Raw genomic sequence first — 17,278 nt, forward strand, 5'->3', positions numbered from 1 at the left:
GCAATGCTTCCCAATTCTACTTATAGCATGTTGACATCTTCATTCGTAGTTCATTTATCTTGTATTCTCATCTTTCATAAATATATTTCATAGTCTGTTATTTCTTTCCTTCTGAATCCGGGTGTGAGAGTTTGATTAAACCTCTTTTTTATAGATTTACTTTCTATATTGTAGAAGGTGGCGCCCTCTACTAGTAGGAGTCATATTGACATCAAAATCAAATTTCTCATGTCAAAAAACTCCCAGACACTAATTTTCATTCTAGTATTGACGTCTCTTCAGAAATTATTTGGCATAAATCGAAATAAAAATGAAACTTCTACACCCTGTATCTCTGAAACTAAGCATTTTGGGACATACATTTGTACAAATTTCAGACTACCCTGTATTGCTATAGATTGTTTAAAGAAGCAAAAAGTTGCATAGTTCTTAAACCATACAACGGGAAAATGAGTTAATTAATATTTATTGCAGTTTCGTAAATCTTGTATGTCGCTAGGATCTTTTATTATCACTACAACTAACTTAGTTACTATTAAGATGAGTACTAATCGCGGCACTTCACGCGAGCAGTAATACTATAAAATAAATGGAATTAGATACTAAACTTCCTCTCACTGTATTTATGGATTTTAAAGGTCAACATACATAACATAGCTAAATATAAAACTGTCAAATTATTATTTTAAGGCTTCAAAATTAATGATTCTTTAGCTTTAAAAAAGTGATTCTATGTAGAATGTAAAATGGTAGAATCTATGTGAGGAAGGTAATACACCGCCATCTTAAAAATCTATTCTGTCTCACTTTCTTGAGTTATAACTCATTATACAGTTTCAGGGCTTTAACAAAAGCCAGTATCTGAGACGGTTTTACAGAAGTTAGTTCTCCATCTCCGATATCTGTCGTATACACATGGTTCATGGCATGAATGGTTGTCGTCTTAGCGCACTCAGTGTAGCACACCTCATGTGTTCTCACTCACTAGCACACCTCATGTGTTCTGGTATTTCCGCATTTACCCACAGAATCTGCATTCGCTGTTGTTTCTTAGCTTCAATCTTGCTAAAATGCCGGCAGACAACGCAAAAGAGGCATGAAATTTTAACAAAAAAAAATAATCACATACATGCATGCCGATTGGTGGAATGTCATATTTATTTACTTAAAAAGCCGTATGCAAAAGAGCAGATGAAAAAAATCGTGGCTCAATCAGCTGTAGACAGTTATCAAAAGCGCGATATTATTCTACAGGGTGAGTCTTGGATAAGTGCAAATATGTTCAGGGCTGGTATCTCGACAAAAGAAATATATTTTCTCTTTACCGTTTTTCAAATGAGTCCAAAATAACCGCGTTCAAGTTTGAAAATTTAAAAAGACAATTTTAGAAAGATTTATGAGTCACCTGTTTTTTTCTGTATTTGCATCCATTCTTTTAGTGTCGTAACAAGGTCGTAACCATAGAGTAAAACCTAAGCATGGTAGATTAAAAAATTATACCGTGGGTAAATTTGCGGTGAACAGGCAGTTGTACAAAGTTTTCTAAAATATATAGGAACATTTTTAAAAAATGCACGATTTTCAAGGCGGGTAGCGTTCCCTGAAAGCGCTAGAGTATTATCGCGCTTTTGATAACTGTCTGCCGCTGATTTAGCCACGATCTTTTTGTCTGCCCTTCTGCATAACGGTTTTTAAAATGAATAAATATGACACTCCACAAATCGGCATGCATGTGAGCCATATTTTTTTCCAAAATTTCGAAAAAGAAAAATGTCTGCCAACAATTTTTCACGTTCTTTAATAATAAATAAAAGCTATTTTCGCAACTATAACTTAAAACCTTATAATATTTTTAGTGTCAAAATTTCACCCTTTCGATTGGCCGCCCCCGCTTTAAGTCCCGGGATCGCGTTGGCAGACATGACTATTTCATAATGGCTACACATAAGGAGACTTCACAAGAAAAATTAGCCATGTAACGATGATAAGGTTTTTTATGTAGCCAGCTTTTATACTATAAGTTCTAGGTGTTTCTACCGGGCGCGTCTCAAAAGTGGCTCACTCATATAACTTTTTTATTTTTTTTCAGATAGAAAAACGAGATTTGGTATGTTAGTATATAACATAAATTAGGATTGATTGGCGTATTCAATTGTTTTTGGTTACTTCCTGTTTCACCGGAAATGACTACAACTTTTGATTTTTAATATATATATATAACTACAACTTTTTATTTTGGCACCCTCGGTATTTTTTTACTTTATTCGATAGAAAATATAGAAAATGTTACTCTGAATAGAATGCCATCATATGTCAACTTTTGACATTGTCGCATATGGTTTATTTGAAATTGTAACATGCATAACGAAAATTTGACTCAAAATATCAAGTGTGTGGTATCAAATTATTCGTAAAAAAATGCCTTTTCCAAATATGCTAATGAGCCAGCCTCGTTCCATTTGAAAAAATTGAGATATGATTAAAAATACGATTTGGGCATCTTTTAACCGGCCAGTACAAATACGTTTAAATAAAATATACGACGGCCTCCCCATAAGAGCAATGAGAGGATTTACGTCCCAGTATTGAAGGAGGACAGAAAATCGAGTCGAATGGTTTCAAGACATAGGTTCATCCTTGGGTTCATCCTTGTTTAGTCAAACCTCCTACAACACAAGGATAGACTTATGTAGGAAATGCATTGAAATTCTATAGCCATCCTTCAATATCGGGACAGGAATTTAAGCGGTACCCTTCGTATACTTTATTTTAAACGTATTTGGGCCAGTACAAGACACTAAAAATATCGATCAAATCAATTTTTCCAAGGCTCCTTGATTAAAAATTAGTGTTTTTAACATTGCCATGGCACTCTAAATTGAAATTTAAAATAAGATTTTTTATTAAGCGAGAATGTCAAACGTTGACATATGATATGTCATTCTGTTTAGAATGTCATTTTCTATTGAATAAAGTAAAAAAATACCGACGATGCCATTTCAAAATCAAAAGATGTGGTCATTTCCGGTGAAACAGGAAGTAAGCGGAAACAAATATTGAATACGTCAATCAATCCTAATTTAGGTCGTATACTACCAAACCAAGTCTCGTTTTTTTTATCTAAAAAAATAAAAAAGTTATAGGGACGCACCCGGTATACGATATAGAGACGCACCCGGTATACCCTCTACTAAAATCGTATTGTTTTATTAGATTTTTGTAGGCTCTCTATAGCATTTTCCTATATCATAATTAAAAATTAGCGAAAAAAAAATTGAGCGAACCAATCGTTCATTTGAAGGAATATTAAAAATGAATCGTGAGAATCGATTCAGCGCTTAGAGCACCGTTGAAATGACTCGTGGCGAGTACGGATCTTTAACATAGCACTGCGTAGCTTGGATGTAAATTAATTTAAGAATTTGAAGGATTATTAAAAATGAATCGTCAAAATTGAATCGGTTTGCCGCCGCACAGTGGGGTATTGATAGTTAATCGAAATTTTTTTATGTAGACCTTATATAAATTATTGCTAATTTCAATTAAAAAGGAAAAAATATGAACAAAATAAAGGATAATTCGTCGATTCTAAAAAAAGAAAGAAAAATCACTGTTCCAGTGTTTCCACAGACAATTCCACTAATACCAGTAGTAATATCGCAACTAATACTACTAATGCTACGACTGATCCGCGAGCAATGCCCATACCACTAAAGTCGCTACTAATGCCAAATTGTGTTATACTGCTAATGGCACTAATGCGATCGCTTTGTACACAACAATTCCATCGCGGTTTACACCTCGCATTAGTATATCACTGATTGGCAAATTAGAGGAAACCGAGAATGTTTTTCTCATTTTATCAGCAAAGTCGCAAAAAGTCGCAGTATTTTATTTTACTGTATGAAAGCCCAATGTTTACTAAGTAAAACGTATATAGACAATATGCTGAATTCTTCGAAATGCGCAACTAAATCTCTAAAGTATAATAAAAATGTCACAAATTTAATCAAATTTTCTGAACGCCCAACTTTTAGTTGCAAAAAAGTCGTTAGTATAGAGAATATCAAAATTAATAATACTTTTTGTAGAATACATACCTGCAGCTTGCTGAGCCATTTTCAATCAAAACAATAATATAAACGTAAAAAGAGCACAAGAACAAAAACAATTTATAATTTTAGACATAAAATTTAGCCATTTTCCTCTTATCTGTGAGAAGTAACAACTTTGACGTTTCGTTGAAACAAATGAATGCAACTAAACACACCCATAGCAACGCCATTCATTGCAGACATGATTTAACTTATCATTTATCTTTTTTTGGGAAATCTTAAACACATTTGCTTCTTCGAATTTCGATCACCTTTTTCATGCTAATACCCCACCGTGCGCCGCCTGACTCAGTGCGGCTCGTTCAAATGAACTGTGGCGAGTATCTTACAATTATTAAGGATTTTTTAAGTTTTCTGTTCGATCATACGGCATTTGATGGATACGGTAAAACCGTGGTAAAATCGTAAAAGATATCTTTATTGCTACACTATATTATTGTTACGAATTTTGACCTTTATCATGGATACATTTTCTGTTTTAAGAATCAAATGGTTCAATCATGTCTCCAACGTATCGGTCTTTGAAAAAGCTAGATGCGAAAGCGTTGAAGTCATAATTACTAAATCTCGCTTAAGATGGGCTGGTCACGTATGCAGGATGCAAGAAAATCGCCTACCAAAATTTCTTCTTTACGGCGAGCTTGTACGGTAAGAGGAAACCGGGTGGACGACTCAAAAGATACAAAGATAATTTCCACGAAAACTTAAAGGGGATAAGCATGCAGAATCAGTTGGAGGAAGCAGCGCACAATAGAACGCAATGGAGAAGAATTGTAAACTCAGGTAACATTGACAACCAGAAAGTAAAGGGGCAACAAAGTAATGACATTTTTGAATATCCGGAGTGCGGAAGAGAGATAACATCACGTATCGGGTTTCACTCACAGAAAAGCTCATGAAAGAAAAACGATGTACTTAAACAGCCGTTAAACGCTGGCCTACTAAAATGCCGTTAATAGATATTGTGACGTCGTTTATGTCGGCGGAAAGTAATGCCTGGTCTTAAGCATTCTGCAAGAGCACCTGTGGGTCAGTGGCTGAGGCTATCGCTTCGTAAGCGAATGGTCCGTGGTTCAAATCTCACGCCGACCAACACTTTTTTATATTTTTTTTGCTTATAGCGTGATCTTATTGCATTGGTTTCACTCTTTTTAGTTGGATTGGTTTAGTTATTTGGCGGGTTGGTTAGCGTGGTTATTTGGAGGGTGTTAATTCATTGGTTAGTTGGTTATTTGGTGGGGTTGGTTGATTTTTACTAATTTATATTTGTTTTCTATATTTTTTATCAGTGTCGAGGTTAGTTGCGTTGGTTAAGTTGGTTATTTGGTGGGGTGGATAGCGTTGGTTAGTCCTTATAAAATTCCTATATTTCATAAAGCCGTCAAGTGCGTCAGATCAACGACGTCATACCTGTTAACGGCATTTTAGTAAGCTACCGTTTAACGGCAGTTTAAGTACAGCCAAAGAAAAAGCCTTGCGTAACCATCTTCTGATGCGTGTGAAATACTCGTCAGCGAGTAATGACAGTAAGTAAGTTTTTTGTTTTCTTGGTCCGGAAGCAATAATAAATTCTATTAAACCGCTATTGAAATAAAAAAGTAAAATATAAATATTCTTAGATATGTATTTTCCTAAGCGGTCTTATGATTCAATATATCAAAATGAGAAAAAATACAGCCCATCCCATATGAAAAATCTAGGTGTTGCAACTTTCTTCTCACTTTTATTCAGATCGTAGAGATTCAGATATATACCGGGTGCGTCTTAAAAGTGGCTCACTCCTATAACTTTTTTATTTTTTCAGATAAAAAAACGAGATTTGGTACGTTAATATATGACATAAATTAGGATTGATTGGCGTATTCAATTGTTTTTGGTCACTTCCTGTTTCACCGGAAATTACTACAACTTCTGATTTTTAAAGGGCTCCCTCGGTATTTTTTTACTCTTTTAGATACATAATTAAAAGGCGAACATTGTTCCTAAATTTTTAGCGGTTTTGCAGATATTTGCGGTATTATAGTGCATATGGCCCTTCCAGCAGAAATTTTTTTATCAAAGCCATCTAACATAATCTTTGTCTGGTATTTTACCGTTGAAAACCCCATAAATAATATGGGATTTTAAGGTACAGAAATATCCTTCGAATTTGCTTAAGATTTCATACAATTCTTTATTTTCTTTTTTTTTCTTAACAATAAGTTGACCTCAATGCCCGTATATTTTGTTTTTAATTTCATGAACTCCGAATCCTTCAATACCCATGATCTCCTCAATTTCTGTCCTGTGTCCCGAGTTGTTTTTTTTATAAACAGCAGCCCTTGTATCCCATAAGCATCGTCTTTCATGATATTTTTCTACAAACTTATTCAAGAGACAAAATTAATTATTAATAATTTAAAGAAAATAAACGCTAGTAGTCTTTACTATGAACTTGACTATTGGGCTTTAACCTAGTGTATATTTATTTTGTAACGATTACCGAAATTACTAGTACGAGGGTTGTCTTTTATATTTTGCATATAGACGTAGAAAAAAACAGTAGATAACTTTTAAACACTATTGTTTTCCGAAGTATTATAGAAATGCAGTGTTGGAGTGTTGCATTTGTTGGAACCGATTCTAAAAGCAGTTATTCCACTCGTTTGTTGGTGTCTTCAAAATTGCCAAACCAAACCAAACCGGTGTAAAGTTTTTTGACAGCAATTGACTCTAATTGCTTTCTGTTCAACAAATCTGGACCTTTTCTCTTTTAGCAAAGCATGACTTGCCTGCTTTTTTCTTTAATAGTATAACTTTGACGACATACCTGGTGCGTCTCAAAAGTGGCTCACCCGAGGACTCACCCCTATAACTTTTTTATTTTTTTCATATAAAAAAACGAGATTTGGTATGTTAGTACATGACATAAATTAGGATTCATTGACGTATTCAATCCTTTTCGCCCACTTCCTGATTCACCGGAAATGATTACAACTTTTAATTTTTAACGGTATTTTTTTTACTTTATTTGGTAGAAAATGACACCGTGAAGAGAATGACGTATCAGATGTCAACTTTTGGCATTTCCGCTTAAAACAAAATTGTATTTTAAATTTCCATCTAGGGTGCCATGATTGTGTAAAAACACTAATTTTTAGTCAAGGAGCCTTGGGAAAGTAGATTTGATCGTCTAATGTTTTTAGTGTCTTATCCTGGCTAATTTGAAAAATGCCAAAATCTTATTAATTTTTAATCATATTTCAGTGTTTTAAATGGAACGAGGGTGGCTCATTACCTATATTTGGAGAAAGCATTTTTTACGAATAATTTGATACCACACACTTGGTATTTCGAGTCAAATTGTCATTATGAATCGCTTATTACAATTTCAAATAAACAATATTCGAAAATGCTAAAAATTGACATATAATATGTCATTCTATTCGGGGTGTCATTTTCTATCAAATAAAGTAACAAAATGCCGAGGGTGCCATTTAAAAATCAAAAGTTGTAGTCATTTCCTGTGAAACGGGAAGTGACCGAAAACAATTGAATACGTCAATAAATCCTAATTTATGTCGTATACTGACATACCAAATCTCGGAACAGGTATAGGGGTGAGTAACTTTTGAGACGCTCCCGTTATATCTTCTGACTAGGCTCTGTTTTCCTAGTTTAGCGGTTTCTAAAGATCCTTACACTCACTCTGAAATAGTGATGGGTTGTTATTTAACTATCTGTTATTTTATAACAATTATTTATAAATAACATAACGCAACTGTTACTACTTCTAAAAAATAACAGATATAAAATAACGACACGTAGAGATCGGCCGCTCGTGAAACGAAAAACGAAGTCGCCGCTCTACACCACCATGAAATTCTATGCTGCTCGAAGCAATTCCAAAAAACAACTAGTATGGATGGAAAACATGTTATTTCATCAACCATCGATACAGGCGGCGAGACAACGGACAACGGAGTGGGGAAAGCGCTACGGCGAACGTAGCTGCTTCGGTCGAAACCGTCGATGGTCGTATTGGGTTTGCAACAGCTTAAAAATAATAGGATATAAAAGAAGCAGGTTTTTTGAAACAGTTGCGGGCATAACGCCTGGCGGTCGAGATAACAGGAGTGGGAAAGAAACGCTGCTGCATCGGTCGATTGTCGATGGAGGCTCGCAACGGGTTGGAGAAGCAGTCATTTTAGATATGTTGTTTTTCAACCTGTTATGAGCATAACAGGGCGGCGGTTAAGATAATCGGAGTGATGGAGGTTTGAAACAGGTTGGGGAATAACGCCATCAGTTGTTTTAGATACATTCTGTTTCAACCTGTTACGAGCATAACGGACGGAGGTCGAGATATTATGGCGCTGTATGTTTCAGTACTTACTTATTAAGTTTCAAAATTTAGGTATTTATTTAGGAATAATATTTTAAGATTTTTAAAAATGTATACAGGGTGTTTTGAAAAATCTGGTCATTGATTAATCACGATCCTGCTTAAAGCCCTTGACGTAAAAAGCTGACTTTTGGAAAACGGATTGACTTTAGTGTGTAAAGGTTCGATAAGAAGGGATTTTTCGAAACTCGAATTCTAAGGGGGTGAAACTACTCTCAAATATTAGAATATTTTTTATTTAAAAACCGATGAGTTTTTCGGAAAAACTCTTAAAGCACGTATATTTTATTATGTTGTTTTACATATTTTAAGATTTTTTAAAAATATATACAGGGTGTTTCATAAAATATGACCATTGAGTAATCACTATTCTGCTTAAACTGATTGACGTTTAAAGCTGATTTTTGGCAAACGGATTGACTGTGGGGTTTAGGTTCGATAAGGAGGGGTACTCAATCGAATCTCAAATTCCAACAGGGTGAAAACGCCCCTATAATATTATAATATTTGTTATTTAAAAAACGGTTAGTCTTTCGGGAAAACGCCTGGATACGCATAATTTATTTTGTTTTTTTTACATAGGTATTTTGATTTTTTTTTTAAAAATCATACAGGGTGTTCTAAAAAGTTGAGTAATTGATTAACCACGATTCTGCTTAAACTGCTCGACGTTAGAAAGCTTATTTTTGGCAAATGTGAGAAAATTTTATCCAGTTTGTATGTTAATGGAAATTCTTGTTTTGCTTTATCATCACCATTAGAAATTATTAATTCGACGCGAACGAAGTCGCGGGTACACGCTAGTTTAAGTGTAAAATTAATTCGAACTCTAGTGTGTAGTTGGTTTACTTATGAAGAATATACTACACATTTCTTATATTGCTATTTTTTGACCGCCAATGGTAAAATCATAACTAAGAGCTTCTCGCCCGTCGAGTGAGATGCACCCTGTACACTGCTACGCAATTCAGGATCTACCCGGATCGAGGGGCAGGGCGTAGGTAGATCGGAATGTATAGGTATAGACGAGTGGCGGGATTTTGGCTTTTTTTATATCGCAATTTGTAAACAGCGCTTATTTGTAAACAACCACCGTTTTTTAGAGAGGTATTTTAGATAACAATCGATATTTAGAAATGTTTTGACACCCTGGAAATACTACCACCGAGCACGTCACTGTTGCAACTTGCAACTGCGTTAATACGCCTGGCGGTGACCGCCTCATACTCTTTCAGATATTTAGCAGTAAAATAAAGAAACCTGTTATTTTTAAGCTGTTATTTTAAGCTGTTTTTTATAAATAACTATAACAGTTTTAACTGTTATCTAAAAATAACAGTTTTGCCCATCACTACTCTGAAACGAATGCACCGAATATTTAAATATAGCAAAAAAATTGACTTACCTACATTTTTCCCCTGACCAGTCGATTGTCAAAATTATCAACATATGTTGACAGGCGTCTACTACGCTTCTCTTACGCAAAATATAAAAGACAATCCTCGTATATTGAGAAGATTTACCGGTAACATTTTACCGGGTAAATCTATCAACCGGCAATGCAGTCCTTACTTGCCACAGGTCGATTATGTGACGGACTCAATTGCGGGACGGCATCACCGGCCGCGGGGAGCCTCGTCCGAGAAGGGGGACCCACCTGGGGCTTCACTGTGCGGCGGCAGGTGTCAGATCTAGGCCACCGCTGGTTGTGGGGATGTAGGCCGGCTATAAACGGAGGATGGTACTGCGGGCTCGCAGTTTTTTCTGGTACTCGCTGACCGACCGAACTCGCAGTTCGATCAAAAGGTAAGTGTAGTGACGAGATAAGGGCGCAGAAGTAACGCAGTGCGCGCGATCGTTTCGGGCTTTGTGAGGATTCGGCAGGGGGTGAGTATGGAAACTAGTGGATTAGAGCCAAAATATAATAAGTTGTTTTCGTTAGGGAGAAAGCAAAATAACGCTCAAGAGTAATTATTGTTTTTGATTTATAATAATGTATATTTGTGATTTAATTATTTCCGTAAACAGATACCGAATGTTAAAGAAAAGTTTTATGATCAAACGAGCTTTGACTTTTGACAGTCTACAGAGTTCTAATATTAATTCCATTAAAAATTGTATACATCATACTATCATACAAAATATGCTTGATCGTGAAACTTTTTGATAACTTTGTATCTGGAATTTGCATAGCATATACATCTATATTTTTTATATTTTGAGTTTTTATACTTAAATCAATTAAAATTAAATTAAACAATAATTAATTAATAAGAAACTGAAAAATAAAACAATTATTATTAAACCAAATAATATTAAAATTTCTCTTGATTATACAGGGTGAATATTAAATAAGTGTAAATATGTTTAGGGGGAGTATATTTCGACTTCAGAAACACGTCTATAAGGTTTTTTACGCGAAATAAAAATGAAAATTTGGATTTTTTTGAAGAAAATTTAGAAGTTTTTGAAAAAAAAATGGAATTTTTTTTAAATTTTTAGTTAAAATACATAATATTTTGATAAATGACTACAAGGTAGTAGCTTAAATTTACAAGAAAGAAAACCGAGAAAAAATCCAGTGGTTGTCAAAATTTAAATGGAAAAATCATATTTTTTTTAATTTTCTAAGTAAATTATTCGGTTATTTTGGACTTATTTGAAAATCTATAAAGAGAAAATATGTTTCTTTTATAGGGATATAACAGCCCTGAAAAAGTTTGCAATTGTTTAAGACTGACCCTGTATAGAATTCATTACCAGATAAATTTTGTATTAAATATTTTTATTTGGCATTGTTTTGATAATCTTAGATTTATGGAGTTACATGAATTTAAAGTATTACAATTAGCATTTTTTTAAATATATTATTTCACATATATCTAAATATTTCATATGCTACTATTTAATTATGTCTGATTTTAAATAATCCTTTTAAAGAGAATCTCTCCCTTTTAAAGTGACAGTAATGTGATTTATTTTCATTATGATAAAAACAAAATAAGGTTGCGGGGTGTTATTGTTATGATTTGTTAAAAATCTAAGATTAACAACTTCCGGAAAAAGAAATCTTTAATTTTTATTTAAATTTTTTTCTGCAGTTATTAATTATCTTAATGAGGGGTAAACAAAATAATATTAAGGTGTTATCATTTACAGTTTTTATCTTGAACTACTTTTAATTATTTACTACTTTTTTTTATTATGCATAAATATTATATTAGTTAATAGTTACTTATGTTTACTGTATATTTTAACCATTTTACTATTTTTAAAAAAGAATTCGAAAATAGATTAGAATGTTATCCATATTCATGGGAAAATTATTTCCGTAAATATAAATTTGTAATTTGTATTTATTGCTTATATACACATGTTGCTTTCTCATAAATAAAATTATTTTTAATAGTTAAGTACTGTAATTAATTTTTAATTATATTGCGTTTTTAAAATTATTATCTGAACTTGACAACGAGTAAAAGAGTTTGGTTTGGTTTGGTTTGACAGATTTATATCAAAATTTTAATTTCAAGTATTTTTTTAGCATAATGCATAATCTATACTATATAAAATCCTTAAGTGGTTCTCAAAATTTAAATAGAAAAATCATTTTTTTATTCATTTTCATAGTAAAATAATTCGGTTATTTTGGACTTATTTGAAAATCTATAAAGAGAAAATACTGATTAATCACGATCCTGCTCAAACCACTCAACGTAAGAAGCTCAATTTTGACATACAGATGATTTTTCGAAATTCCAGTTCTAAGGGGGTGAAACCACCCCTCAAATATTACATTATTTTTTGTTTAAAAAACGGTCAAGTTTCCGAAAAAACGCTTAAACACGTATATTTTATTTTGTTTTTTTACATATTTTAAGATTTTTTAAAAATGTATACAGGGTGTTTCGAAAAATCTGGTCATTGATTAATCACGATCCCGCTTAAAGCGCTTCAACGAGATGAAACTACCCCTCAAATATTACCAAGTTATTTAATAATATCGCCATATTGTTTTTTCTCATGCTGACATAAATGTGAGAAAATTTTATCCAGTTCTTGCTTTGCTTTATCATCGCCATTACAAATAATTATTCGACGCGAACGAAGTCGCGGGTACACGCTAGTATTTAATATAAAATAGTTATTTACAAAAACATATACCAAATGATATACCAAAATATGTTTCCATAAAAATTAGGCAAACTTCTAATTATATTCTTATATTATGTTATATTAATTCTAATAAATGATAAAACGTTAAATTTTATCATTATTACTTTTGATTACTATTGCTTTATTTTTAAATAATGATAGTTACCCTTCTTTTATTTATTAAAAATAAAAATTTCTTACTTTCATGTAATTATTTAGTTTAGTGTCATAAAAAAAAAGAATAAAACACATTAATGAGAAGATGGTCGGGTCAAAGACCAACAGACAATGTAAACAATACAACATGTTTTCTATTTTTACACAATCCGAGTGAAAATAATTGTTGAATGTACTTCTATCTCAATTTTTTACAATTATTTTTACTTTTATAGAAATGTTTTCATCTTTTTGGTGCTACAGATATTTCTCATAAATTTCACAAACTAACTAACTTGGGTTAGAGTTGGGGGTTGGAACCTTTGGTACTAAAACGGCAAAATAAAACCACTAATTTACCACTACACACCAAAACACTTTACTTTAACAAGTGACAGTTTTAGAAGTAAAGTATTTTGGTGTATTGTGGCAAATCAGTGTTTTATCTTGCTAACTTGGGTTATTTAAAATTATACTTCATATTTTTTCTTAGACTTTGTTGCATAAATAGTTTGAAATCAATTCTTGTTTACAAAACTGAATTAACCAATAGAGCGCAGATGGACAAAATAATGCCATTTATTATTATTTGGTGTAACTACTACAATGGGCAACGGGGCATAAAGGTATGCGCACACTGACCAGAGCCGCACGCGCCGCATCGACCAAAGAAAAATATTGTTTGTGTTACTTTCAATGAAGGCGCGCACAGGGCCATGTAAGTGAAATATTCAAAATGGTTCCAGCAAAAGTTTCCCAATTATGACGGGTGATGGCGCTGATCGTCAAGATTTTTGGACAGGGATTTTGCTTACCGACAATACGACGTGAGCTACGACCGGACCAGGACCAATCAGAATGATCAGTCTTTTTTGGACATTTGCCGTGGAAGTGTGTGTTAATTTCTGTTATGATAAGTGTGGTTGTGTTTGCAGTTTGATTTTTCGGTTTTGATATTATGTTAAAATTAATTTTGAAGTATTGTATCACCTGTTTTATGTAATAGTAGTTTTTTTAGTTCAAAAAACTTAAAAAAATTATTTTGACCCCCCCTAATGTATACTTTGAAAACCATTTTAAATGTATTGTTTTATTTGTCTTTAAATATGCCCTCTTTTGTTGCAAATTGAAGTGCCAGAGAAAATACATGACGCACAAAATTGCAAAACCTGTCTTATCCCCAAAAACGTTGTTTCGAGATAATACGCAAAAACTCTTTTAGCAAATGTTTGAAGCGTTATTTTACAAAAAAACGTGTCCATTGAGTGGAATCATTGTTTTGTATCTCGTTTTTCTAGAAATAAAAATTAATATCTAATTTTTAAAGAGGGAAAACACAAAAATAATTCGGATAAGGAGGGTTTTGGTGCAGTATGAGGCATAGATATTGCGGGTTTTGCTACAGCAAAACACACTCCGGTGAAGTGGGTTCGGTTTTTGTGGCCCAAAAGAAAATAGTAAGAATCATGGCTGGGAGGGGTCAGAAAGACTCATGCAGGCCATGTTTTCAATCGCTAAATATTATGACTTTATATTCTTTGTACTTATATTCAATTATTGTATTTACAATTAAGAATGAGGAAGAATTATCCCGACGGCGGGAAGTTCACAGTCACAACACCCGCTACAAAGATGAATTTGATATCCCATATACGCGCCTTACTATGGGGCAACACAACCCATCAATATTTGGGAGAAAGTGTTTAAACAAAATGAGAAGAGTGTCCGTAGAGTTTAACTCTCTAAACCTAAACAAAAAAATAAGTTTAATTTAAAGAAATTTTTTTTATATCAAGGAGCTATTACACTCTAGACGAATTCTTCCGGGAGCCGGAAATTCCAGGCTTGTCAGCACATATATAATAATGATTCTTCTTTACAATTGTTTTTGTTTGTGTATAAAAACATGTATAGTTGTTTTATATTTGTATTTGTATGATTTTCTGTCAAAAATTGTTGTTTTCTGTATATATATTTATCGACGATCCTATAATCTAAGTACCATGTATTTATATTAAAAGGAATTAATAAACTAAACTAAACTAAACAAGATATTTGCATCCTAACTTGATTTATTAGATAGCTATTTTATTAAAATTAAGTAAGGATTTGAAATAGATAAGACCTCAGTAGTAATATTATACTTGTGTAAAAAGTCTATGAAAAAATGCGGGATTTGGTACAATAATAACAATAAAAAGCAAATATAATATGTGGATAAGACCGATTTTGCCGCAGTAATGTAATTTGTAGTGATTTTTATATAGAAATAGGCAACTTTTGCTGCAATTGAGACTATGTTTATGTAGATTTCAGGGTCCACTATTAATATATGTCATATAAGGCAAGTTTTGCAATTTGACGCCTCACATATTTTCTACTAATAGCTAACTTTTTTATTCTTTAAAAGGCATGATGTGCAAGGTAACCTATTGTTTCATAAAAAAAGCTATTTTAACACTTTTGCATCGGCTAACCTCAAAAGTGAAACGATTATCGTTAATTAATAACTCGTCGATGGTAAAAGATGAAGAAGAAAGGATAATTAGACCTTTCTGATCATAAGATCTAATTCGATTTAAGGTCGAAACGATTTCGAAGAAAAAGTAAAGACGTGCGAATACTTGGTCATGGACGAGTGACCAGGACATTCATAAAGGTCAAAAAGACCATTAAGTCGCATTGGTTAACGTTGACATCGTTAATCTTCGAATTGTGTTAAGTCCATACTATTTGTCTAATTGTTAGCGGACAATAGAAAAATATTTATTTTTATTTAAAAGGTTCTTTTAGTGGGACACCAAAATTTTTTCGTTTCAATGAATTATTTAGCACCGCATTTAAGTGATCTATCAGTTAAACATTTTTGAAAATACTCTTATAAGAATTTTGCCGTTAACGAAACCATACTTTTAAAATATTTTTCGGCTGTTTTGAAAGTTCTAATGTCATGAAGATATCCTCTTTCGTTTTTTCAGTTGATTTTTTTTTGACTAACCTAACCAAGTGGTAGGCTAAACTAACGTATACAATATTTCTATTTTAGTTATAGAATGTTTGGAAGAGGAGTTAATCACCGCGACCTTACAGATCTATTGTGTGTCCCCTTTCTTGAGTGATAACTTATCATATCAAAGCCAGTATCTGGGACGGCTGCACAGAAACTAGTTCCGTCTCCGATATTAGTCGTACCAAAGTTTATGACACGAATGGTTGTCGTCTCGGCGCACTCAGTGACGAGGTGTTCTGGTACTTCCCCAGCTTCTCTGCAGAATCTGCATTCGGCGTTGTTTCTTAGCTTCAATCTACTGAGGTGTTCGTTAAGGAGTATTTTTTTTAATTACCCTTTGGCAATTTAGTAAAACAATCTAGTAAAATTGCAATAATAAGCTATTTGTTTTTAAGTTAATTTGCTACGGTTATAAAATACAAAACACTAATCCGATGATAGTAATTTTGGTTCTGTCAGTTCTGTTTAGCACTATTTTAGAATGCACTGGGCTGTAGGAAAATTTTTCACTACACTAGTTCAAATGGTTTTGTTCTTTTCAATCTTCTAACTAAGCCATCACTGTCCCGGAGCTTGTCCCCTTCATGTCTTAAAGCATATTTATGCCTGATGACGTTGTCGACATCATCCACTTCTAAGTCCTTATGTAGATTGCCATTTCGAATGTACCACGGTGCGTCAACTTACAAAATAAAAATACTTCATAGTACCTTGTTTTGGAAGCTTTGGATACTAGTTCGGATGCTTTGTTTAGAATAATCCCAGAGTTGAATCCCATAAGTCTATATTGGCTTCAGAACTTATTGATAAAGCTTATTATACAGGGTGGTCCGAACTGTATTCCGGAAAATTTGGCAGCATATTCTGCAGATGAAAATAAGTAAAAAAGTTCGTATAAATGTATGTTCTAAAACGCTTGGTTTTGGAGATACAGGGTGAAAAAGATTCATTTTTATTTCGATTTTTCCATATAATTTCTAAAGTAAGGTCCATATTTTGGATGAAAATTAGTGTCTGGGAGTTTTTTGACATGAGAAATTTGATTTTGACGCCAATATGACTCCTATTTGTAGAGGGCGCCACATACATGTTTTTTAATTGTTTTGAAGAGTAATAACTTTTTATCCGCATCTGTATAAAACTACTGAGTGAAAAAATATACATTTCCGTGAATTTTTACGTAAAAAATGTCACTTGGTAAAAATCGCTACGGGCAACCGTTCTCAAGATATTTAGAATGGAAATAGTCAATGCATGTCATTATTGACAAAAAATAAACATGTTGAGTAGATAGTTATTTGACTGAAATGATAAATTTAGGAACATTTTTTTTTAATTTAATAACAAAATTTCTTTGAAAATGAGGATAAACAGTTTCTGTTGAACTTTCGACAAAAAATCATTTCAAATTTATAATTTCAGTACAATAAATATTTAGTAAACATGTTTAATTTATGT

At 32.9% G+C, this 17,278-nt stretch overlaps 1 protein-coding gene across 1 annotated transcript in view; it reads left to right on the plus strand.

The window, feature by feature from the left end:
• The first annotated feature begins 10,203 nt into the window (after positions 1 to 10,203).
• Positions 10,204 to 17,278, plus strand: part of LOC115886309 — a 62,402-nt gene continuing 55,327 nt past the window's right edge. Inside the window, exon 1 of the mRNA XM_030905403.1 lies at positions 10,204 to 10,305. The gene's annotated coding sequence lies outside the window, so the exon portion shown is untranslated. The remainder of the gene's footprint in view (positions 10,306 to 17,278) is intronic.

The sequence above is a fragment of the Sitophilus oryzae genome, unplaced genomic scaffold, assembly GCF_002938485.1.
Source record: "Sitophilus oryzae breed Bouriz unplaced genomic scaffold, Soryzae_2.0 scaffold_482_pilon_pilon, whole genome shotgun sequence".
NCBI classification, from domain to species: Eukaryota; Metazoa; Arthropoda; class Insecta; order Coleoptera; family Curculionidae; genus Sitophilus; species Sitophilus oryzae.